Raw genomic sequence first — 22096 nt, forward strand, 5'->3', positions numbered from 1 at the left:
ACACGAATAATTTACAGAATAATGGAAAAAGAAGCTGACCTTGGGGAAGATAAATTTTGGTTCCGAAGACGTGTAGGGACACCTGAGGCAATATCAGACCTACAGCTTATCTTAGAAGACACTGGCTCTTTATATGAAATGCGACAAGAACTTAAATAATTATCGTCCAGTTTCACTACTGACATCTTTTCCCAAAATATATGAAAAAATAATGTACGCAAGAATAGTGTCACATTTAAGTAGACACAATTTACTTAGCATATCACAGTTTGGATTCCAGAAGGGTTCCTAAACTGTGAATGCTATTTACACATTCACCCACAGAAGTTTAAAAGTCTTAAACAATAAAATATAGCCCGCTGATATTTTTTGTGGTCTTCCAATGTATTTCCTTGTGTAGATCATGTGACACTCTTAGAAAAACTTAAGTTTTATGCAATTTATTTCTTTACGCACACCTGGTTTGAATGGTACTTAAGAAACAGAATGCAAGCAGTTGTGCTAAATAATTCACACATCGTTGGAAAGGAAGAAAAATTTAGTGACTGGGGACAAGTCACAAAGGGAGACTCACAGGGTTCATTTTTGGGCCACTCCTGTTCCTTATATGTGTGAATCACCTTCCACGTAACATTCAACATGCATAATTGGTACTTTTCAAAGACGATAATATCCCATTGGAGAGAAAGGGAAAAATTAAGTGGTTCTCTGAAAATTGACTATCCCTAACTTTTGAGAAAACACACTATATTTAATTCGGTTCAACAGATAGAGTCATACCAACGACTGATGTAGCACATGAAAAGGGGTCAATAAATAGAGTAGAATGCTCCAGATTTATGGGTGTACACACTGATGAAAACTTTAACTGGAATAATCATATTACTGGGCTTCTCATACAATTAAGTTAAGCTACTTTTGCTCTTCGTATAATTGCTAGACTTGTTTGTTTCCTGACGCTGTTCATAATAATTTCCATCTCGAACAGACTGTACGTTGAAGTGAACACGAACTCGAACAGTATCGTCAGACTGGCGTCGAACACCTTTCTTATGACGTTCCATGGATTCCTTTTGTGGTACCCTGGTGAAACGGGCACTACGTCGAAATTCACCAGCATGTCACTATCACTGAGGCAAAATTCTTGTATATATTGTACTAAATGAATGGAATTGCGGGTGTGATTTCGCCTTTCCCCGAAGGACTCAGGAAGGCAATCAGTTGTTTGGCCTGTCCGTATTTTGCTGCTCCTATATTGCTAACTACGGAGCGCAGTGGAATATCCTCTTGTGGACCCCGGCAGCCCGTACATTCGTGGCGGTGTGGTGCAGCAATAGTGATCGAAGTTTCTTAAGAGTTTTCGCATCAAGGGTACTGCGAAGAGGTTCGGTGATTTTTCTCTGGAAGCGACTTGTCGGATCTCCTTCTATCGTCCTGTACGCCGCGTCATCGAGAAGTCCATACAACATCTGTTTTTTATTCTGAACGTAGGAGCAATATCGCACTGTTCCCTTTGTCAGCAGTCAGAACGGTGAATTCGCGTAACTCATGGATGGCCGCTCTTGCAATATTGCTCTTCGGTGGTACAGCGCTGATGATCCTCGAACACGTGGATGACACGTCTGTCTTTTGACCACACTGACGGAGCAGCTTAAGTGAATTTCTCCATAACCTCAACTTTGTGCACTCCCAACAGTGTACCGTGGAGCTGGAACAGAATGTCTCCTTCCTGTTTTTAACGTCCTGGTGAAACGGAAACAAAGTGGAATTTTGGGACACAGCATGTACAGAAAACCTACATACACTGATCTGTATATGTATTCCCCCAGTAGATACCACAACTCGCAGCATGAAGGAGTCTTATGCACACTTATTCACAGAACACGATCCATCTCCGATCAAGACAACCTTCTTACTGAACTGAACCACCTCAAGACGACATCCCAAATTAATGATTACAGCACAAATAGATGAAGCGTGCGTTTAGACAGAAAAAGAAGGGCACAAGTCACTAGTGCGCATCCCGTTTGTCGGCAATCCTTCCATGATGTCGGCAGGATCTTGGAGCGACACAGTGTTAAATCAGTATTTCGTCTTGACACTTCTAGCACAGCGTCTAGAAGAAAAAGTATAGGCACTCGTCAAGTTTCCGCGGGCCTGCCGGTTATGCTGTGTTTGACAAGTTTAAGATAAGGTAAGTGAACTATGCGATCTGCATTGAAATATAAAACGTTGACGTCCTTTAAGGCAATTATGAAACATCGGGTCACGTGTAAAAAGGAAATAAAATGTATTGACGGAAATGGAAATATAGCTTAACATGCAAAAAATCTTCTATAGAGACACATACCGATCAATAATATACACTAAAACATAGGAGAAATAAGATAATATAAACTCATCCATATAATTTGTAGCTGTTAGTTATCGGAAACCTTGGAGAGCTTGCGTGATGACTTCGCACTCTTCGCTGACAAGAGGTCGTTGCAGATTTCTTTCGTACGAAAGAAAAAGCGGCATAGAACTTCATGTAATGGAAAATTAATTTACAGGCAAAGTTCAGTTTATGTTCCAACAACATCCTAAATCACATGTTCCTAAAACAATTTCTTCAGTGCTGTCTACACACTCATAAAATATATCACCCCATAGATTTGAGGGGAGGACAGTTTCCTTTCAAGAACTACTTCAACCTGTAAAAGAATGTTGAAAACGCTTTCGGACGGTAAGTCAAATAAGAAAGGGCATTTATTGAGCCGAAGTCCTCTATGGCTGTGCAGGTTCCAACTTTTGTGCAGACGGCTTTTTATTCATAAGGGTGTGAGCACACTTCACACACCCGCTCTGTTTATTAAGCTTTTTGACATAAGAACATCGTTCTCCCAGTCCGCTATCACCATTTTGTCCTTAATTTTGTACTCAGCAAGAAAGTTAATGCGTTTGTTCCCTATCATCATTTCTTTAGCATATATACGCATCTGAATTCCGTTCACAGTTCATTGATACAGATACAGTCATCTTAACGGGGACATACACGCGCTATAACATATGTAATTGCAGAAAATATACAGTTGATGGGTGGTTTTCACGACTTATAGACCCCAAAATTCCAAAATGACGTTCCGGAGGGTTTTGGTTGGCTTTTCTTGCCATTACGTACTTAAAACCTTTGAACCATAAATACTGAGAAACTTCCAATACACTCTTCTGCGCGACAGAAATTCCAGTGTTCCGTTTGAGAAAATGTGTTGTTTTTTTAGCAAATGGTTTCGTAAAAGTCATTTAATATTTTGTATGAAGGGGACTCTTTGTAGAGTGGTATTTTCGTATTCTAGAAATGGTTCAAATGGCTCTGAGCACTATGGGACTTAACCTCTGAGGTCATCAGTCCCAGAGAACTTAGAACTACTTAAACCTAACTAACCTAAGGACATCACACACATACATGCCCGAGGCAGGGTTTGAACCTGCGACTGTAGCGCCTAGAGCCGCTCGGCCACCTCGGCCGGCGCGGTATTCTAGAGTTGAGCGTACCTGATACATTAAGGTACTCATATCTTTTGCGAATAGTTCCGTGTTTTCACTGCCACTAAGGCTATCGGGATTAGTTTTGCAGAAAAAGTGTACAAACACTGACGAAATCATTAGTCTACCGTTACTTTTTGATAAAAAATTATTTATCACACGAAACAAAACTAAACACAACAACAATATACTAAATGTGTCTTACGAACCCACTGTCAGAAATCTACTTCAGCCAGCCACAAGCGACCGCTGCACAGTCTGTCGATGGGCGCAGCAACCACCATTGTGAAAGATATAACGGAAACAGAAGTAACTGCACTTTTCCTTCTAAGCGCTATGCTACTAGGCTCATTTAAGGATTATCTAGGCCTTCGAAAACTAGGGGCCAAGCAAATCCTTTACCAGTGAGGCAAAACATACATTGAAGAAACTGTACACACATTAGAAGAAGGGTGGCATGAACATACACACCACAGTAAATTATGTCAGACCACCAAATAAGCTGTGACCGATCATAATATAAACATTGGCCAACACAAAAATACTTAGACAATCTTCCTCCTGGGACTGCGTGATTAAAGAGGCCATTGACATCGAGGTCCAAGATGGTCTAGTTAATAAAGGTAGCGGCCTACAACTGAGTCAGGAGTGGAACCCTGCACTGAGCCTAGAAAAAGAATAGCGTCCCGGTACAGTGAGTTTCGCTCTCGCTAGCGATAGCGTGAACGCTGGAGACCAGCGTTTGGAGCTGGGCATCGCTACCCCCACCATACCACCATCATCTGCCGCAACTGCACGGATAGCGATACAGGCAACAGCCAATATAAATAGGATGCGGAGAGAAGCCGAGCAGCTGAGGCGAGCGCACAGCTGCTATTGCGCGCTCCGGTGCTTTGCGTTACAGAGAGCTGAGACGGCGTGCTCGTGCTGTGGCGAGTGCGGAGAGCAAATTGTTGTGTGTCGTTCTCACGACGCGAGAAGAAATTGTCATGTTTTCGCGCCACAGCATGAGCAGACGAGGCGGACTGAAGAAAGTGAAGGGGCCTTCGATAGTGCACCTCAGAGAGTTAGCCGATCAACAGAAGGCAGAAGGCTGCCGCTCCCTTGCATATCCACTACAGAGATTCGGGGTGGAAAGAGTTGTCCCATGAGATAGCCATCTGCTGGAAGCACGAATTTTGCATCGAGTTTGTTGAGTTTTATGTCACGATCGAGTTGCAGGCAGCAAGTTTGGCCGACTGCAGGACACTCGAGAGCGCTGCGCGCGCCCACATCGTAGATACGCTTGTGTACGAATCAGCTATACCAGAGTAGCGAGAGAAGGCAACCAAGGCACTCCTCAAGGTGTAGCCTTGGATATGTGACGGTAAGGCGGACTGGGAAGGGCTGTTACGTTCCGGCTTAACCGGACGAACGAGAAGAGGCCGCAGCTGTTCATCATCGCCGTACAAACGCCCACCATTAGCGACGAAATCTTCGAACTGCGGAAGGCGGAAGCTCTCCTACCAGGACTGGACCATGTGTCCCAGTGTTTCACGTGCCAGCAAGAAGGACACTTTGCGAAGCTCCGCTGCAACGCCGCGAAATGCGTTAAATGCTTAGGCTCGCACAATAGCAGCGCCTGCGGCCGTGGCAAGAAAGAAACGCCGACGTGCGCCCGCTGTCTTGCCAACGAACGGGACTGCAGGGCCTTTTCAAGCCGCAACCGCACCGACTGCGGGATGGCGCTCCCAACCACAAGGACAAACAGGCGAAGACGACGACTACACCGATCCACAAACTCGAGGCTGGAGCAGCAGAGGAAGGAGCCGGTGGAAGGTGGTAGTTCACCCTGTCCGCGGACGGCCGAAATTTTCCAACACCGGCGAGGCGTAAACACCGCCCACCCCACAGACGACACAGCAGCTGAGGAATGACGACATACGCACCACACTGTACGATGTCGTCGGGCAGATAACTGCAGGCTTCAAAGTCGTCATGGCGGCAGAGGGCCGCATTCCAAGCCGCCTTAGCTGCGGAGACGGAGGCTTGCCTCCAGCTGGGGCAACTACGTGCTACTCTTTCACACGACCTCCGGGCTGCCACAAAAGAAGAGCCTGCTACCGCCACGGGGTGGAAGGAAGTGGAGGACACCATGCCGACCCTCGCCACCTCCTCCCAGCCACTCAGGCCGATTACGAAGAGGAAGCCGGCCACCACAGACGCTTCGTGACGGGTGGCTGACACTATGGTCAGCATACAACAGAGGCAGCACTGCGAGATACATGGCATCTGCGGGGAAAGCCCTGCGAGACACAGTCGCCCATAGCGCTAGATCGCAACTTTTACTTCCTACCCTTAACACTTATAATAACAAGGAGGGGGTACATTGTGCCCTCCTTTTGTGAATATTGTAATTTACATTTGCATTTCATATTTTAAAATTCTGTTAAAATATTTATTGTTTTTTATTTCCTCTACCAAATTTTACAAATATATAAATTTTTCAGATAAACTTAATCCATTAATGTAAGTCTAATCACGGTCGTCATAATGTGTACTTTTTTAGCAGTAAATGTGAATCGACAATGAATGTTTTATTTCATAAATTGTAACATTTCGGCGGTTTACACGCTCTGGGCACTGAAAAAATGTGTGTGAATTCCTAAGGGACCAAACTGCTGAGGTCATTGATCAATAGACATAAACACTACTTAAACTACCTTATGTTAAGAACTGTGTGCGGACATTTGCCACGCCGGACATTTGCCACGATTTTACCTGCTCCGAAGGGTTGGGTCTCTTGTCTCCCCATCCTCCTCCTCATCGCTGTCGCGCAGTAAAGGTACTTACTGAGCCTTTCCGCTGGTTTACTTAACATAGGACCAGAATCTCTTTAGATTTTCCGCCACATTTCTAGAGAGAGTTTCATTGTGGAAACTATTAAACGCATCTCGCATTGAAATCCGCACCAAATTTCGAGCCTCAGTAAACCTTCGCCGATCGTGGAGATTTTGCTTTCGTCTAAATTATACGTGCCTTTTTCGGTGCTCCTGCACCAGCTTTCTGTCGTGTTTTGTGTACCATGGGGGATCAGTTCCGTGTCTTATTAATTTATTTGGTATGAATCTCCCGGTTGATGTTGATACTATTTCTTTGAATTGAACCCAAATTCAAATGGCTCTGAGCACTATGAGACTTAACTTCTGAGGTCATCAGTCCCCTAGAACTTAGAACTACTTAAACCTAACTAACCTAATGACATCACACACATCCATCCCCGAGGCAGGATTCGAACCTGCGACCCTAGCGGTCACGCGGTTCCAGACTGTAGCGCCTAGAACCACTCGGCCACTCCGGCCGGCAATTGAACTCACATATGCTCTTCACTTACATAGTTTGGAAGGGTTGGAGATTGTCTCTTAGAAAGACGTCAAGCGAATTTTTAGCACCTTTTATAAATAGATATATTTCGCGTTTAGTTTTGGTGAATTTCTTTGTTACGGAATTGAGTCTCACTCGACTGTGTGTTCACTAATCCCTGTATCCGTCGTGATGCTCAGGATTATTTGTGGCTAAGAGGTCAAGTGTGTTTTCGTAACCACTTACAATTTGACTGGCCTCGTGAACTAATTGTTCAAAATAATTTAAAAAAAGCATTTAGTACAATTACGGAAGTTGTTTTCTATCTACAATAGGGTCTAAAAATGTATTTTTGTCAACATACGGAGGGTAGATTGAGTCACTGCCAACTATAATTGTGATGAGACACAAGTTTTGTTTGAACTGTTCAGCAACTGTTTCATCTGAGACCGGGGGTCGGTAAAAGGAGCCAGTTAATAATTTATTCCGGTTGTCGAACATAGCCTCTGCCCATACTAAGTCACAGGAACCATCTGCTCCAATGTCGTTTGTGAGCTGAAACACACATTACATTATTTTTCCTTAAGTTGTGCTTCTTGTTTCTTTTGTAGTGTAGATCATTACAATTACGGCTTTTGCCTCCAAAACCTAGGATGCTTTCTCTGTGACCCTGTAAATACCAGAGCTAAACAATGCAGAACAACGACGTACGTTACAAGCATATCATTCTGTATTACTTCATTTCCTTATTTCTAACATTTCAAAATTGTACGTCGACTTTAGATGACATGTCAATCATAGATGTTCTTATCTCTGTTTAGTGAAAGTATTTTCAGTCATGTTTTGAACATTGTCCCGCTACACATTAACTAATGTTTCGCCGCAAGGGATATCGGATTTTAGAGAGTAAATTAATATGCAGTATGTCGTTCTTCTTTTGAAACATTCACATCCCCACTTCTTCTTTCCTTATTGTCTTTTGGGCATGCAGTTGTAGTAATTAAAGTAGGCACAAATGTAGTGATAAAAAAGAAATGAATAGCGTACGTTCGCATTCTCTTTACAACGTTCCTTTCTTGTTGCTCCCCTGCCGATGGACTGTTTCTATCGCGACCAGTAAGCGTGAAAGGAAGCTACCGTAAAGACAGACGGATCTATATTTATACTTGGCAGAACTAATTATATACTGACATAATCGTCGGTATTGCTTTCGTTTCCCAAAAGTTATAAATACACTCCTGGAAATTGAAATAAGAACACCGTGAATTCATTGTCCCAGGAAGGGGAAATTTTATTGACACATTCCTGGGGTCAGATACATCACATGATCACACTGACAGAACCACAGGCACATAGACACAGGCAACAGAGCATGCACAATGTCGGCACTAGTACAGTGTATATCCACATTTCGCAGCAATGCAGGCTGCTATTCTCCCATGGAGACGATCGTAGAGATGCTGGATGTAGTCCTGTGGAACGGCTTGCCATGCCATTTCCACCTGGCGCCTCAGTTGGACCAGCGTTCGTGCTGGACGTGCAGACCGCGTGAGACGACGCTTCATCCAGTCCCAAACATGCACAATGGGGGACAGATCCGGAGATCTTGCTGGCCAGGGTAGTTGACTTACACCTTCTAGAACACGCACGGGATACATGCGGACGTGCATTGTCATGTTGGAACAGCAAGTTCCCTTGCCAGTCTAGGAATGGTAGAACGATGGGTTCGATGACGGTTTGGATGTACCGTGCACTATTCAGTGTCCCCTCGACGATCACCAGTGGTGTACGGCCAGTGTAGGAGATCGCTCCCCACACCATGATGCCGGGTGTTGTCCCTGTGTGCCTCGGTCGTATGCAGTCCTGATTGTGGCACTCACCTGCACGGCGCCAAACACGCATACGACTATCATTGGCACCAAGGCAGAAGCGACTCTCATCGCTGAAGACGACACGTCTCCATTCGTCCCTCCATTCACGCCTGTAGCGACACCACTGGAGGCGGGCTGCACGATGTTGGGGCGTGAGCGGAAGACGGCCTAACGGTGTGCGGGACCGTAGCCCAGCTTCATGGAGACGGTTGCGAATGGTCCTCGCCGATACCCCAGGAGCAACAGTGTCCCTAATTTGCTGGGAAGTGGCGGTGCGGTCCCCTACGGCACTGCGTAGGATCCTACGGTCTTGGCGTGCATCCGTGCGTCGCTGCGGTCCGGTCCCAGGTCGACGGGTACGTGCACCTTCCGCCGACCACTGGCGACAACATCGATGTACTGTGGAGACCTCACGCCCCACGTGTTGAGCAATTCGGCGGTACGTCCACCCGGCCTCCCGCATGCCCACTATACGCCCTCGCTCAAAGTCCGTCAACTGCACATACGGTTCACGTCCACGCTGTCGCGGCATGCTACCAGTGTTAAAGACTGCGATGGAGCTCCGTATGCCACGGCAAACTGGCTGACACTGACGGCGGCGGTGCACAAATGCTGCGCAGCTAGCGCCATTCGACGGCCAACACCGCGGTTCCTGGTGTGTCCGCTGTGCCGTGCGTGTGATCATTGCTTGTACAGCCCTCTCGCAGTGTCCGGAGCAAGTATGGTGGGTCTGACACACTGGTGTCAATGTGTTCTTTTTTCCATTTCCAGGAGTGTATTTCGATTTCGGAAAAGAAGCTCTGTATTTCGCCAAGATGTCGAAGAAGGTCCCTTACGTACTGGTTGTATCGAGTAATATGTGGAGACGGCGGTTTGAAATCGGACAGAACAAGTACGAGGAAGGGCGTCCCTTACCTGCGGGATCGCTACTCAAGCTACCTGGCGAAGGGGCAAGTGTGGCAAATGTCCGGCGTGGCAAATGTCCGGCATTCCTAAGAACAAGACACACACCCATGCCCGAGGGATGACTAGACCTCCGACGGGATGGGCCTCGCAAACCATGACATGGCGCCTCTAACCGCGCAACCACTCCGCACGACCTCTGAGCACTGAATTTCTCTTTGTAGGTAGCAACAATGATCTCAACAATGATTAGTTTCTCTTTGGTTTCTGATTGTTTCTTGTTATTTTTCTATTCAGTACAGTTTCCTCCAGTATGAGAAACACCTGTGACTGAAAATGTTCCGTCGCTCTCTTACTGAGAGAGAAGTATCAGACATTCTAGAAGAATCTACAAATTCTGAAATTTAATTTGGTGATAGCGATGAAGGGGCGAGTGAAACTGAAGAGGAATATGTTCTCCGCGGGATGTGGATATTGATGGTGCACACACAGACTCTGAAGACGAACTCTGGGTACCTGCAGCGGATGATTAGGCAGCTGGTGAGGTCAGTGAGAAGTATTTTGCAACCATTGGAAAAGTTTTTACGTCCAAACCTCCTCATATCACAAGGCGAGTAGCACAAAGCGAGAAGACTTAAGAAATGAAGGTAAAGTAGGAACAATAAGAGAATCATTTGAAAATATTTTTTCTCCAGAAATTGTTAACATCGTAATAAAGCGTACCAATGAAGAAGCACTGAGACAGAATTTACCCAAAACAGATAAACTTGAGTTCATGACATATGTAGCGTTACTTATTATCACGGGGAAGGAGAGCAACAGTAAGTCATCTATTCCCGATTTATGGTCCAACACTTCAGGAAGATTTGTTTATACTGCTACTACAAGTGGAACTAGATTTCGTCAGCTTACTAAAATAGTAATAATCAATGACAGAGAGACGCGAGCGCAGGGAACATGACAAGTTTGCTGCAGTACGAGAAGTATTTGATAATATGAATGAATTACTGCCAAGATATTATTCTGCTGGATGCACACTGTTATTGATGGAAAGTTGTCATTGTTCCGTGGCAGGTGTCCCTTCTAGGTCATCAGGAAAGAAGGCCTGGAGTATGGTATACTTACACGAATATTCATTCAGTCTGGAACCGCGCGACCGCTACGGTCGCAGGTTCGAATCCTGTCTCGGGCATGGATGTGTGTGCTGTCCTTCGGTTAGTTAGGTTTAAGTAGTTCTAAGTTCTGGGGGATTATTGACCTCAGATGTTAAGTCCCATAGTGCTCAGAGCCATTTGAACCATTTGAGCTACGAATATTCACAGACTCTAAAACTAAATAAGTTCTCAGGATGGGGCCATATGCAGAGAAGAAAAATGATTGTCCACAACAATGAAATTGACCTGCCGCTGTAGTGAAACGCCTGGTTATTCCTATACATAACTCAGGGAGCAATGTCACCGCAGACAGGTATTGCACCTCAGTTGATTTGGCCGAAGATTTGTGGAGGAATAACAAGCTAACTCTCGTGGGAACATTACAAGCTAACAGGAAGCAAATACCTCAAGAACTGAAGACATCTCAAGAACAGAATTATATTCCAGTAAATTTGCTTTCAGTGATTGTAGTACTGGAAATACCCCAACCACACTTGTTTCATATATCCTCTGTGAAAAACCCCAAAAAACCATTTTGTTGCTGTCGACTCAATATTATGACACTGCAATTCGTTCACCTACTGACACTAAGGAGGAAACAGTCATAAATTTATATTGCAATGAGACGAAAGGCGGTCTTAACACAGTCGATTAAATGATAAGAAAATTTTCAACTAAGAGGACTACAAGAAGGTGGCCGTGCGAGGTGCCAGGGCTAGCAGTGTATTTAACATTAAATTCTTCTAGAATCTACATATGTAAATGATGCTCTAAGCCCCCCCTATTCTAACTCCGACTTTTGCTGTTGCACAAGGATAAAAAAAAATACGCGAACTGACTCTAATCAACCCTGCCAGTGGAGCAGAAGAGAGTTTGGCACCTTCAATAATTTAATTTGATAGTTAAGTTAAATAAACGAAGGTTTCATTAACATAGTGAGGAATGATAGGGTTGCTCTACCGATTAACGGAATGAAAGTTCTGTCCAAAATAACAATATGATTTATTAAGACTAAACACAAAATAATAAACAAAAACACATGAAACATTTACAATACATCAAATTGACTCAAATCGGATACTCAAACAAACGCTGTGAGTGTGAAGTTGTCCCTAAACTAGATTGTGAGGATTATGACGAAGTGGTATGTGCAGCCAATTCCTTGCAACTCAAGTCTTAGAGGAAACACATAGCCAACCCAACATTAATTGCTGTTACCCAAGACAGAACAAAGTTAGAAAAAGACGAACAGGCACACTCTGCTGAGCTCTGATTATCACCTAGGAAAGTCCCTGTCTGCTGGTGCTGCGGACATACCTTACCAAACTGTCTTCTTAACTGCCAGACACGATCTGGCGCACCGGAGGCGATGGCTGGTTGCTTCGATGTCCTCGACCGAAAGGCGAGAGCCAACTACCCTAGAGCACCCGTACAGGCCGAGTACACAACATTCCCGCCCCCACGACAGTGGCCGTGGTTAAACGTTCCAATCAGCAACTCGAAAACCGGCGGAAAATTCCACTCCATTGCCGGAACACTACCATTCCACCAATGGAGATTCTTGGCGCCAATTTCTGCGCCGATTTTGCTACGTCACGGAGCTATGCCCTGAGCAAGCCAATCACAGTTACGATTAGGCAGAAAACGCGGGAATTTGCCCGCCACAACTGCCTGGGTACACAAGTCATTCCCACGCCTCGCTGGTAGCCCGCCAGAAAGTGTTTTCGCTAAGTTTCTGCACAGTAATGGAACCTCTAGCCCAGCCGCTACTTCAGGCCTCTGCGGGCGTGCCTCTTGACAATGTCGGCGTCTGGAAAGCATTCACTCGACTCCCTCACACCTGTCGGCTTATCCTTTCAAGTGTTCAGCAGAGCCCGCCTGTCCCTGGACCACCCGGGTGACGAGAGACGCTGCATGGGAAGTCCGCGTGTGAAGGAATAGCAACTTTCCACCGCATGCAATTAGAGAGGAGAATCGTAAGATAGAAATATGAGAGGGGGCTCATGCCACCTCTCATTGCCCCTGCGCCATTTTAGATTGTAATTGGTGTGCGGTTGGCTCACTTAGGAGCAAGGTAGTGTGTCAATCGCCCAAGAACAATCTCGCAAACTGGCTGCACATGCCGCACTCTATAAAGAAAATCACTGCAACTGAAAAATGCAGCTCATAGAGGGAGGATTATTTATGATGTAGCCAACTTCACCTTCTTAATATGGAACACTAACACTCACATCACACATCCATACCCAGGGAGCCCCTTTCAAACACCGATTCACACAGACATTCACTCTCTAAATATGGCCCGGGCATGTGAGCCAAATATAGAGCAATTTATTCTTTACAATCAGAGTTGGAGTGCTCCGCAATTAAATGCCCTAGATGTTACAACAATTTTAATCATTAAACTAACCTGAACTCACTCACACATGATACTATTTAAGTTAACAATCTCTTTGTGAGCTTTCAGAATCTAATTACAACCTCTGATTCATTCTGTCTCCCTGCAGAAGAATAACCTTTACAAAATGTTCCCTGAACTGATGGTCCATTCACAATGACAGTGGTGGTATCTGCTTCGGTTTATGGGGAATTCAGGCACACTGTTTGCATACACACAACAATAAATACAAAATACAAAAAAACATGGTGTGGAGAACAATACAGTAATTTGTAATAAGAATTACAGTGTAAAACACAAACACATACAAGGTACAACATACATTACAAAAACAACGTTAGAGAAAGAAATTTAAGAAAAAAAACAAGGTTCATGGGAATCAAGTTGTGCGTGCACATTGCACAAAGTTCACGACTGTGCTGAGAATGAGGCACTAAATCGCATTGTTAGAAATATTCGAAGCGTTTCACAAATTCCACAGTACTGACATCACATAGGGCTAAACGTCGGGTGTTGTTGCTACGTTGTTGCAACGGCAATAGGGTGTGCTGGAGCATCTGCAGTACTCTGTTGAGATTGCACCAAGACCTACGCATATGATCACGGCAGTACGGTAGGAAGACACAGTGATAGGCTCTCCTCACGTCGATTAATTGTCTCTGAGGTCTAATTGTTGGGATACATCACTAGTCTAGGTCTCTTCCCTCGCTGGACAGTACTTTACGTTTCCCAATATTGCAGTTCGACGAGGGATGATGGCACGTGGAGTGACTCCACAAGTGTGTGAGGTCGTCCATACAGGATCGAACTAGGAGAACGATTGCTAAAACTGCTCTCTAATAGAGAGGAGAAGTTAGAAATGAGACCATACATTTGTTAGTGTGGCACGATACTGCTTTGTGTATGCAGATCGGCCAATGCTAGTGAGTTGTAAAAACCCAAACAGGTGAGTATATAGCATCCCTTTCTATCCTGAGGCACATGAGGCGCAGGTTCTGACACGATATGTGATCTTCTTCGTGTACTCACGACAACGTGGTCTGCCGCAGGGAATCCCTCCAAACGGCTGCCGTGTCCGGAGAGCTAGCAGGCTGTCGCGTGTGGGGCGCGTGTCAGTGTCAACGGCCAGCCTCACTTTCGCTTGTGGCCCGACGAGGATCCCGCCTAATCCCTCAGGTATACGGCCCGGTGACTGTCAGCTTGCAGGACTGGACGCTCGCCTTCTGGCAGGTAGCCGAAGACCTCTTGTTTTTGCGCTGGCTGGCCTCTGCATTCCCACAATACCCGTCATCTGCACAGTTCTGACAAAAATCTTATGCCTAACTTTTTCCCATGACCTTCTATGTTATAATAAATTTACATAATGACACACTGATGGTCTGTCATTTCAGACACTCTTATTTTACTTTTATAGTTATTAATCTATGGCTATCATTATAACAAAATAGAGACCGGTCTCACTACTGTACATGGTGTGTGACACTACACTGGAAGAACAGCTGAATGTGCGGGCCCGCACTAATATTACTATTAATTATATAGATCGACAGTAGACATGCTCAAGAATTAACTACCATTTGCCAACGATCTACATTCTATGTCTTTTAATTAAATTATGTTGTTATGCAGGTCTAAGTTTTACTGTGCTATAAAGAACATGCAACTATGCTACTTTCACTCGCCCGTCGTCCCTCCATCTCGGGTCTGTGGTTTGGTGACCTGAAAAATAGCATCTCAACAGGCGCACTCTGCTGAACACTAGTGGTAGAAAACCGCCACACTTTTAAGGATCTAGTCATTGTAAAATCCTAAAGTTTAATTTATCCTAGTATATGGTACTCTCTCTATTATTATTAATTTTTTTTTCTTTTTTACCTTATACAACACTCTTACGTAATTCCTGTTCCGTTGAGATGTCTCGCTGCTCGCCGCTATTGCCGACAGTGATGTGCGCGCCGTACGACATGACCTCCGAGTTTTCATTACGCCTCACTGAAACTCCAGAGACTGGGTTAGCCATGGCTATACACGACAATAAATTTATAGTTGCAACTTCCTTCTCTATGTGATGCAGTATTCGCGATCAAAGCACACCTTTCCAGAGGCAATGTAATATGACCAAGCCAGGACTGGTTCCTGTTGAGGATTCCGTCGCCCACCACACATCAGCTACACAGTATGTCACGAATTTCCAAGTATAATTCCTTGGTTATTCATCTGTGACAGTCACAAGCAGCACGCTAAATCCCCAACCAGCACATTGGCATGGTAGGCTTTATGCCCGCATTTCTACCGTCTAGGGCACCATTGGAGTCAAACGCTCACAGGTTCACCCCGACTTGCAAGACAACGATGCTGGCGCATCACTGTAAAAACTATACTGCCCATATTCATCCTCGAAATCACGCAATATACCACAATCTTGCAGTGCACTGACGCGTGCCTGCAAGCATTGGTATGAACGTCTCACGAACTGGTTGTGGCCGCTATGGAGCGTATCACGACTTCTCAGAACGCTTCTAAGAGCACGTTCTTGTATGCGCCCGTTTGTGCGACATCTCGACACTCATCACTATCCCTTAACATGGACACCAGATAGGAAAGGACAAAAACATTGCTCATGGAAAGGTAGTGCCTCTTATCGCATCGACAGTGGAGGTCGCGAACATAAACAAAAAAAGTTAGCAGCAGTAAATTCTTATGCGAGAAAACGCAGCGTGTTAATAATTTAACAATCTTAATCTATTAATGCAACAATTATTGTTGCCCGAAGAAAGGTTCATATATTTGCCTATTCTACTATGTACACCACTTAAACTACTATTATTCCACGAACTTCTTTGTGTGAGAGATGTGGTGGAATCCTATGGACTAGCGCCAATCCCTTGTTAGACTCCCCCTCCTCTGACGTGCATTAGGATTTGCAGGTCTAATTTCAATCTCCTGGTCCTCCTGTTGTCCTTGATTTCGCTCTCTCCAATTACGGTCGCTTTGCCGTTCGTTATTCCTCCTGTCCCAGATTCCTTGTCTAGATTGACCCTGTTCCCTGACGTTCCGGTTTCCGTGTCTCTGGTTTCCATAACCTTGAATAGCGTAACCTTGATTTCCGTAACCCTGGTTTCCTAACTGACGAGTGCGATTATGCGATCTGTTGTCGTCTTCCCTTGCTGGCCCGTGGTATTTGTTATTTTGCGCCTTCTTCCTGTCCTTTGCGTCTTGTTTATCGAAGACTACTTCGAGTTCGCGCAATAGACTCTTGAATGCTTCTATGTCAGATCCACACTTCCCGACAGGTGTCTGTTGATACCTAGCAGGCAATTTGGAAAAGCAAAATTTAATGATTTCTCCGTTGCTATATGGACTATCTAAAACTGATTCTTCTTGAGTAAATCATCAAAAAATTTGGTTGCGTTCCTATGCCCGGACACTTCCAGTTCAGGACAAAATATTATTTCCTCTTTAATCCTGTCTTGCGTTTCCTTTGACCAGTAGGTGCGCAGGAATGCACCAACAAATTCCCGATAAGTCCGACACGTCGCTGCCACACCCCGCATCTTTTGCGCGGCTTGGCCTTCGATGTGTCCACACATGAATTCTAATTTTGCCTGGGTTGGCCATGATGACGGTAATGAATTTGTAAACTGCGTCACCCAGCTCTTCGGATGCATCGACCCTCCATTATCTTTGAACTTCTGGAATTTTAGTATCGACAGGATGTGATTGTGATCAAAATCCTGTCCGATCCTCGCACTTCTGTTGTCACTCGTTTTCGATACTTGCACGTCTGCTGAGTGTCCTGATCTATCCTGTTGATAACTGTGATTTGCTACTTCTGTATCACAGTGGACGTGGCATTCAGCATTCACTCTTCTAAGTGGGCTGCAATTATTGGAGCTATTACTCTCTGTTTCTGCGTCTGCATTGTTAGTTCCGCACTCTGTCACTGGGCTAGAGCACGGCGGGCTTTTCCTCGGAGACACAATTCTGTGTACTCCATCATTGGTATCCGAACGCGCAGTGCTCGTGTGCCCGTTTCGCTCTAGTTTTGCTATCCGACTCTCTACTTCTTTCATTCGTTTCGTGATGTTCGTAACCACAATATTACCTTGAGTCTTTAAGACCGCTAGGGATTTTGAGTGTGCTTGTGTCGCACGTCGCAAGCGCTCTGCGAGTTGAGAAGTTACTTTTGCGATTTTCATTGCCCCTGTTGCTGCCGTTTTGGCTAGGCCTGCTACTTTTTGTGCTACCATTGACATTTGTTTTGCTTCTCCACATTCTTTCTTTATTGTTAGTAATTCCCCACGAATTTCCCCTATATGCGAAATTATTGCCTCAATGTCCTTCTTACGCTGTTCGTCAGCTTCTTCCTCCTCCCTCTTACGTTGTTTCTCATCTTCTTCCTTCTCCTTCTTACGCTGTTCGTCAGCTTCTTCCTTCTCCTTCTTATGTTGTTTGTCATCTTCTTCCTTCTCCTTCTTACGCTGTTCGTCAGCTTCTTCCTTCTCTTTCTTACGTTGTTTCTCCTCTTCTTCCTTCTCCCTCTTACGTTGTTTCTCATCTTCTTCCTTCTCCTTCTTACGTTGTTCGTCAGCTTCTTCTTTCATTGATCGTAGGAAGCTCAGTATTGGGTTTACGTCATCTTTTTGATCCTCTTCAAACGTGGGAGATGTAACTCTGGACACCTGGGCGCTAGAGCTCTGACGTGGCCGAGCTAGCCCCTGTCTGCTCTCGTTCGTTTGATTATAAACTTCTGCTACCGTCTCGACCTGTGTGCCTGTCTCTGTTTCATCCTCTACCTCACTATCATAATCACGGCCGCAACGCTGCTCTAAGATCACGTCCAAACCACCTTCCTCATCAATGACCCTGGCGTCCTGTCCTGCTAAAAATGTGCCCATCTCATCTCCGAACCTATTCCCGTCGGTAAACTGCCCCTTATCCATTATGCTATCCTCTTTTGTTTTAGCTTCACACGATAACAGTCGTGCCTTACTTCTCGTTACCATTCATGAAAAACAAATTTATCTAAAATGCACAATAAAATTAATCTACTCCATATATTTTTACACATAGACATAAAATTTCAACAACGCCGCTCCAATGCTGTAATTATACGCACGATTTGTTGTGGTACAGAAACCGCACACAAACCCAACAAAGTGTGATGTGATACGGACACACCATCAAAGGAGCACAAAAACAATGAACAAAAAAATATATACACTGAAAACAAAAACTGTAATCATGCGCCGCTACTTAAAACTAAACGCGGAACTACCAAAAAAAACTTGGGTATTAATCAATAAAAAATTAAGCAAAAAAAATTCTGAGTGTCACCACTGATAATACCACTTGCTTATCAGCGATTCACAGGGAAGATCCTGGCAGGGTCGCCATTTTATGCGAGGTGCCGGGGCTAGCAGTGTATTTAAAATTAAATTCTTCTAGAATCTACCTATGTAAATGATGCTCTAAGCCCCCCCCCCCTATTCTAACTCCGACTTTGCTGTTGCGAAAGGATAAAAAAAAAATACGCGAACTGACTCTAATTAACCCTGCCAGTAGAGCAGAAGAGAGTTTGGCACCTGCAATAATTTAATTTGATAGTTAAGTTAAATAAACAAAGGTTTCATTAACATAGTGAGGAATGATAGGGTTGCTCTACCGATTAACAAAATGAAAGTTCTGTCCAAAATAACAATATGATTTATTAAGACTAAACACAAAATAATAAACAAAAACACATGAAACATTTACAATACATCAAATTGGCTCAAATTGGATACTCAAACAAACGCTGTGAATGTGAAGTTGTCCCTAAACTACACTCCTGGAAATTTAAATAAGAACACCGTGAATTCATTGTCCCAGGAAGGGGAAACTTTATTGACACATTCCTGGGGTCAGGTACATCACATGATCACACTGACAGAACCACAGGCACATAGACACAGGCAACAGAGCATGCACAATGTCGGCACTAGTACAGTGTATATCCACATTTCGCAGCAATGCAGGCTGCTATTCTCCCATGGAGACGATCGTAGAGATGCTGGATGTAGTCCTGTGGAACGGCTTGCCATGCCATTTCCACCTGGCGCCTCAGTTGGACCAGCGTTCGTGCTGGACGTGCAGACCGCGTGAGACGACGCTTCATCCAGTCCCAAACATGCACAATGGGGGACAGATCCGGAGATCTTGCTGGCCAGGGTAGTTGACTTACACCTTCTAGAACACGCACGGGATACATGCGGACGTGCATTGTCATGTTGGAACAGCAAGTTCCCTTGCCGGTCTAGGAATGGTAGAACGATGGGTTCGATGACGATTTGGATGTACCGTGCACTATTCAGTGTCCCCTCGACGATCACCAGTGGTGTACGGCCAGTGTAGGAGATCGCTCCCCACACCATGATGCCGGGTGTTGGCCCTGTGTGCCTCGGTCGTATGCAGTCCTGATTGTGGCGCTCACCTGAACGGCGCCAAACACGCATACGACCATCATTGGCACCAAGGCAGAAGCGACTCTCATCGCTGAAGACGACACGTCTCCATTCGTCCCTCCATTCACGCCTGTCGCGACACCACTGGAGGCGGGCTGCACGATGTTGGGGCGTGAGCGGAAGACGGCCTAACGGTGTGCGGGAGCGTAGCCCAGCTTCATGGAGACGGTTGCGAATGGTCCTCGCCGATACCCCAGGAGCAACAGTGTCCCTAATTTGCTGGGAAGTGGCGGTGCGGTCCCCTACGGCACTGCGTAGGATCCTACGGTCTTGGCGTGCATCCGTGCGTCGCTGCGGTCCGGTCCCAGGTCGACGGGTACGTGCACCTTCCGCCGACCACTGGCGACAACATCGATGTACTGTGGAGACCTCACGCCCCACGTGTTGAGCAATTCGGCGGTACGTCCACCCGGCCTCCCGCATGCCCACTATACGCCCTCGCTCAAAGTCCGTCAACTGCACATACAGTTCACGTCCACGCTGTCGCGGCATGCTACCAGTGTTAAAGACTGCGATGGAGCTCCGTATGCCACGGCAAACTGGCTGACACTGATGGCGGCGGTGCACAAATGCTGCGCAGCTAGCGCCATTCGACGGCCAACACCGCGGTTCCTGGTGTGTCCGCTGTGCCGTGCGTGTGATCATTGCTTGTACAGCCCTCTCGCAGTGTCCGGAGCAAGTATGGTGGGTCTGACACACCGGTGTCAATGTGTTCTTTTTTCCATTTCCAGGAGTTTAGATTGTGAGGATTATGACGAAGTGGTATGTGCAGCCAATTCCTTGCAACTCAAATCTTAGAGAAAACACATAGCCAACCCAACATTAATTGCTGTTACCCAAGACAGAACAAAGTTAGAAAAAGACGAACAGGCACTCTCTGCTGAGGTCTGATTATCACCTAGGAAAATCCCTGTCTGCTGGTGCTGCGGACATACCTTACCAAACTGTCTTCTTAACTGCCAGACACGATCTGGCGCACCGGAGGCGATGGCTGGTTGCTTCGATGTCCTCGACCGAAAGGCGAGAGCCGACTACCCTAGAGCACCCGTACAGGCCGAACACGTAACATTCCCGCCCTCACGACAGTGGCCGTGGTTAAATGTTCCAATCAGCAACTCGAAAACCGGCGGAAAATTCCACTCCATTGCTGGAACACTACCATTCCACCAATGGAGATTCTTGGCGCCAATTTCTGCGCCGATTTTGCTACGTCACGGAGCTATGCCCTGAGCAAGCCAATCACAGTTACGATTAGGCAGAAAACGCGGGAATTTGCCCGCCACAACTGCCTGGGTCCACAAGTCATTCCCACGCCTCGCTGGTAGCCCTCCAGAAAGTGTTTTCGCTAAGTTTCTGCACAGTAACGGAACCTCTAGCCCAGCCGCTACTTCAGGCCTCTGCGGGCGTGCCTCTTGACAATGTCAGCGTCTGGAAAGCATTCACTCGACTCCCTCACACCTGTCGGCTTACCCTTTCAAGTGTTCAGCAGAGCCCGCCTGTCCCTGGACCACCCGGGTGACGAGAGACGCTGCATGGGAAGTCCGCGTGTGAAGGAATAGCAACTTTCCACCACATGCAATTAGAGAGGAGAATCGTAAGATAGAAATATGAGAGGGGGCTCATGCCACCTCTCAGCCGTTATCTATTTTTTACACTGCTGTGGACATAGCTGCGTTAAATAGTTATACACTGCTTCTGATCAACTTCTTAGAGTGGAATAAGACAAAATCAAATAAGAGATGGCTGTTTTTTCAAGAATTTGGACTACAGCTTATTGATGAAAGGGTTACAAGTATTAGAGGACTTCAGAATTGTGTGGTTTCACCCATGGGAGGTATTCTTGTACGGAATATCTAGCCGTAGTTCGCTGCAAAGGAAGCTGAGGAAGGAAGGGGAAGATGTCATTTTTGTTGTTGTGAAAGCCAGTCAAAAGCAGTGAAGTACAATAAAGTGAACAAAACAACAATGATCCGTAACAATTGTAAGAGATACGCATGCAATAAACACAGCAAGAAAACTGGTATATGTTCCAAGTGTGAAAACGTTTCCGAAGAAAGTGATGAATTATTGAGCCCAGAGCTAATGTAGACTGCTGTATTTATCCTAAAATATCCATAATATTGCTTTAATTATAATAAAGTGATCTTAAGTAACTCTGTAATGATTTACTCCCAACGTAAAGAGATATTGCTCAAGAAAATAAGACAAAATAAACTGAAAAGACGAAAAAAAGGGAAAAATACTATGTGCATTTTTGTAGAGAGTGCTAGAAGAAATTCATTGTTTCTGGACCTTTATTACACATCAGTAGCTATTTATACAATATTTTGTTAATAAATGTCAATATAAATATTAAAGAAATTTGAATTATAAATTTTATTTCGCGTCTGGTCACGAAAA

At 45.3% G+C, this 22096-nt stretch overlaps 1 protein-coding gene across 1 annotated transcript in view; it reads left to right on the forward strand.

Moving 5' to 3' along the window:
- Positions 1-22096, forward strand: part of LOC126183839 (relaxin receptor 1-like) — an 847723-nt gene that overhangs the window by 473591 nt on the left and 352036 nt on the right. The gene's annotated exons all lie outside the window — the stretch shown is intronic.

The sequence above is a fragment of the Schistocerca cancellata genome, chromosome 4 (genome assembly GCF_023864275.1).
Source record: "Schistocerca cancellata isolate TAMUIC-IGC-003103 chromosome 4, iqSchCanc2.1, whole genome shotgun sequence".
In the NCBI taxonomy this organism is placed as follows: domain Eukaryota; kingdom Metazoa; phylum Arthropoda; class Insecta; order Orthoptera; family Acrididae; genus Schistocerca; species Schistocerca cancellata.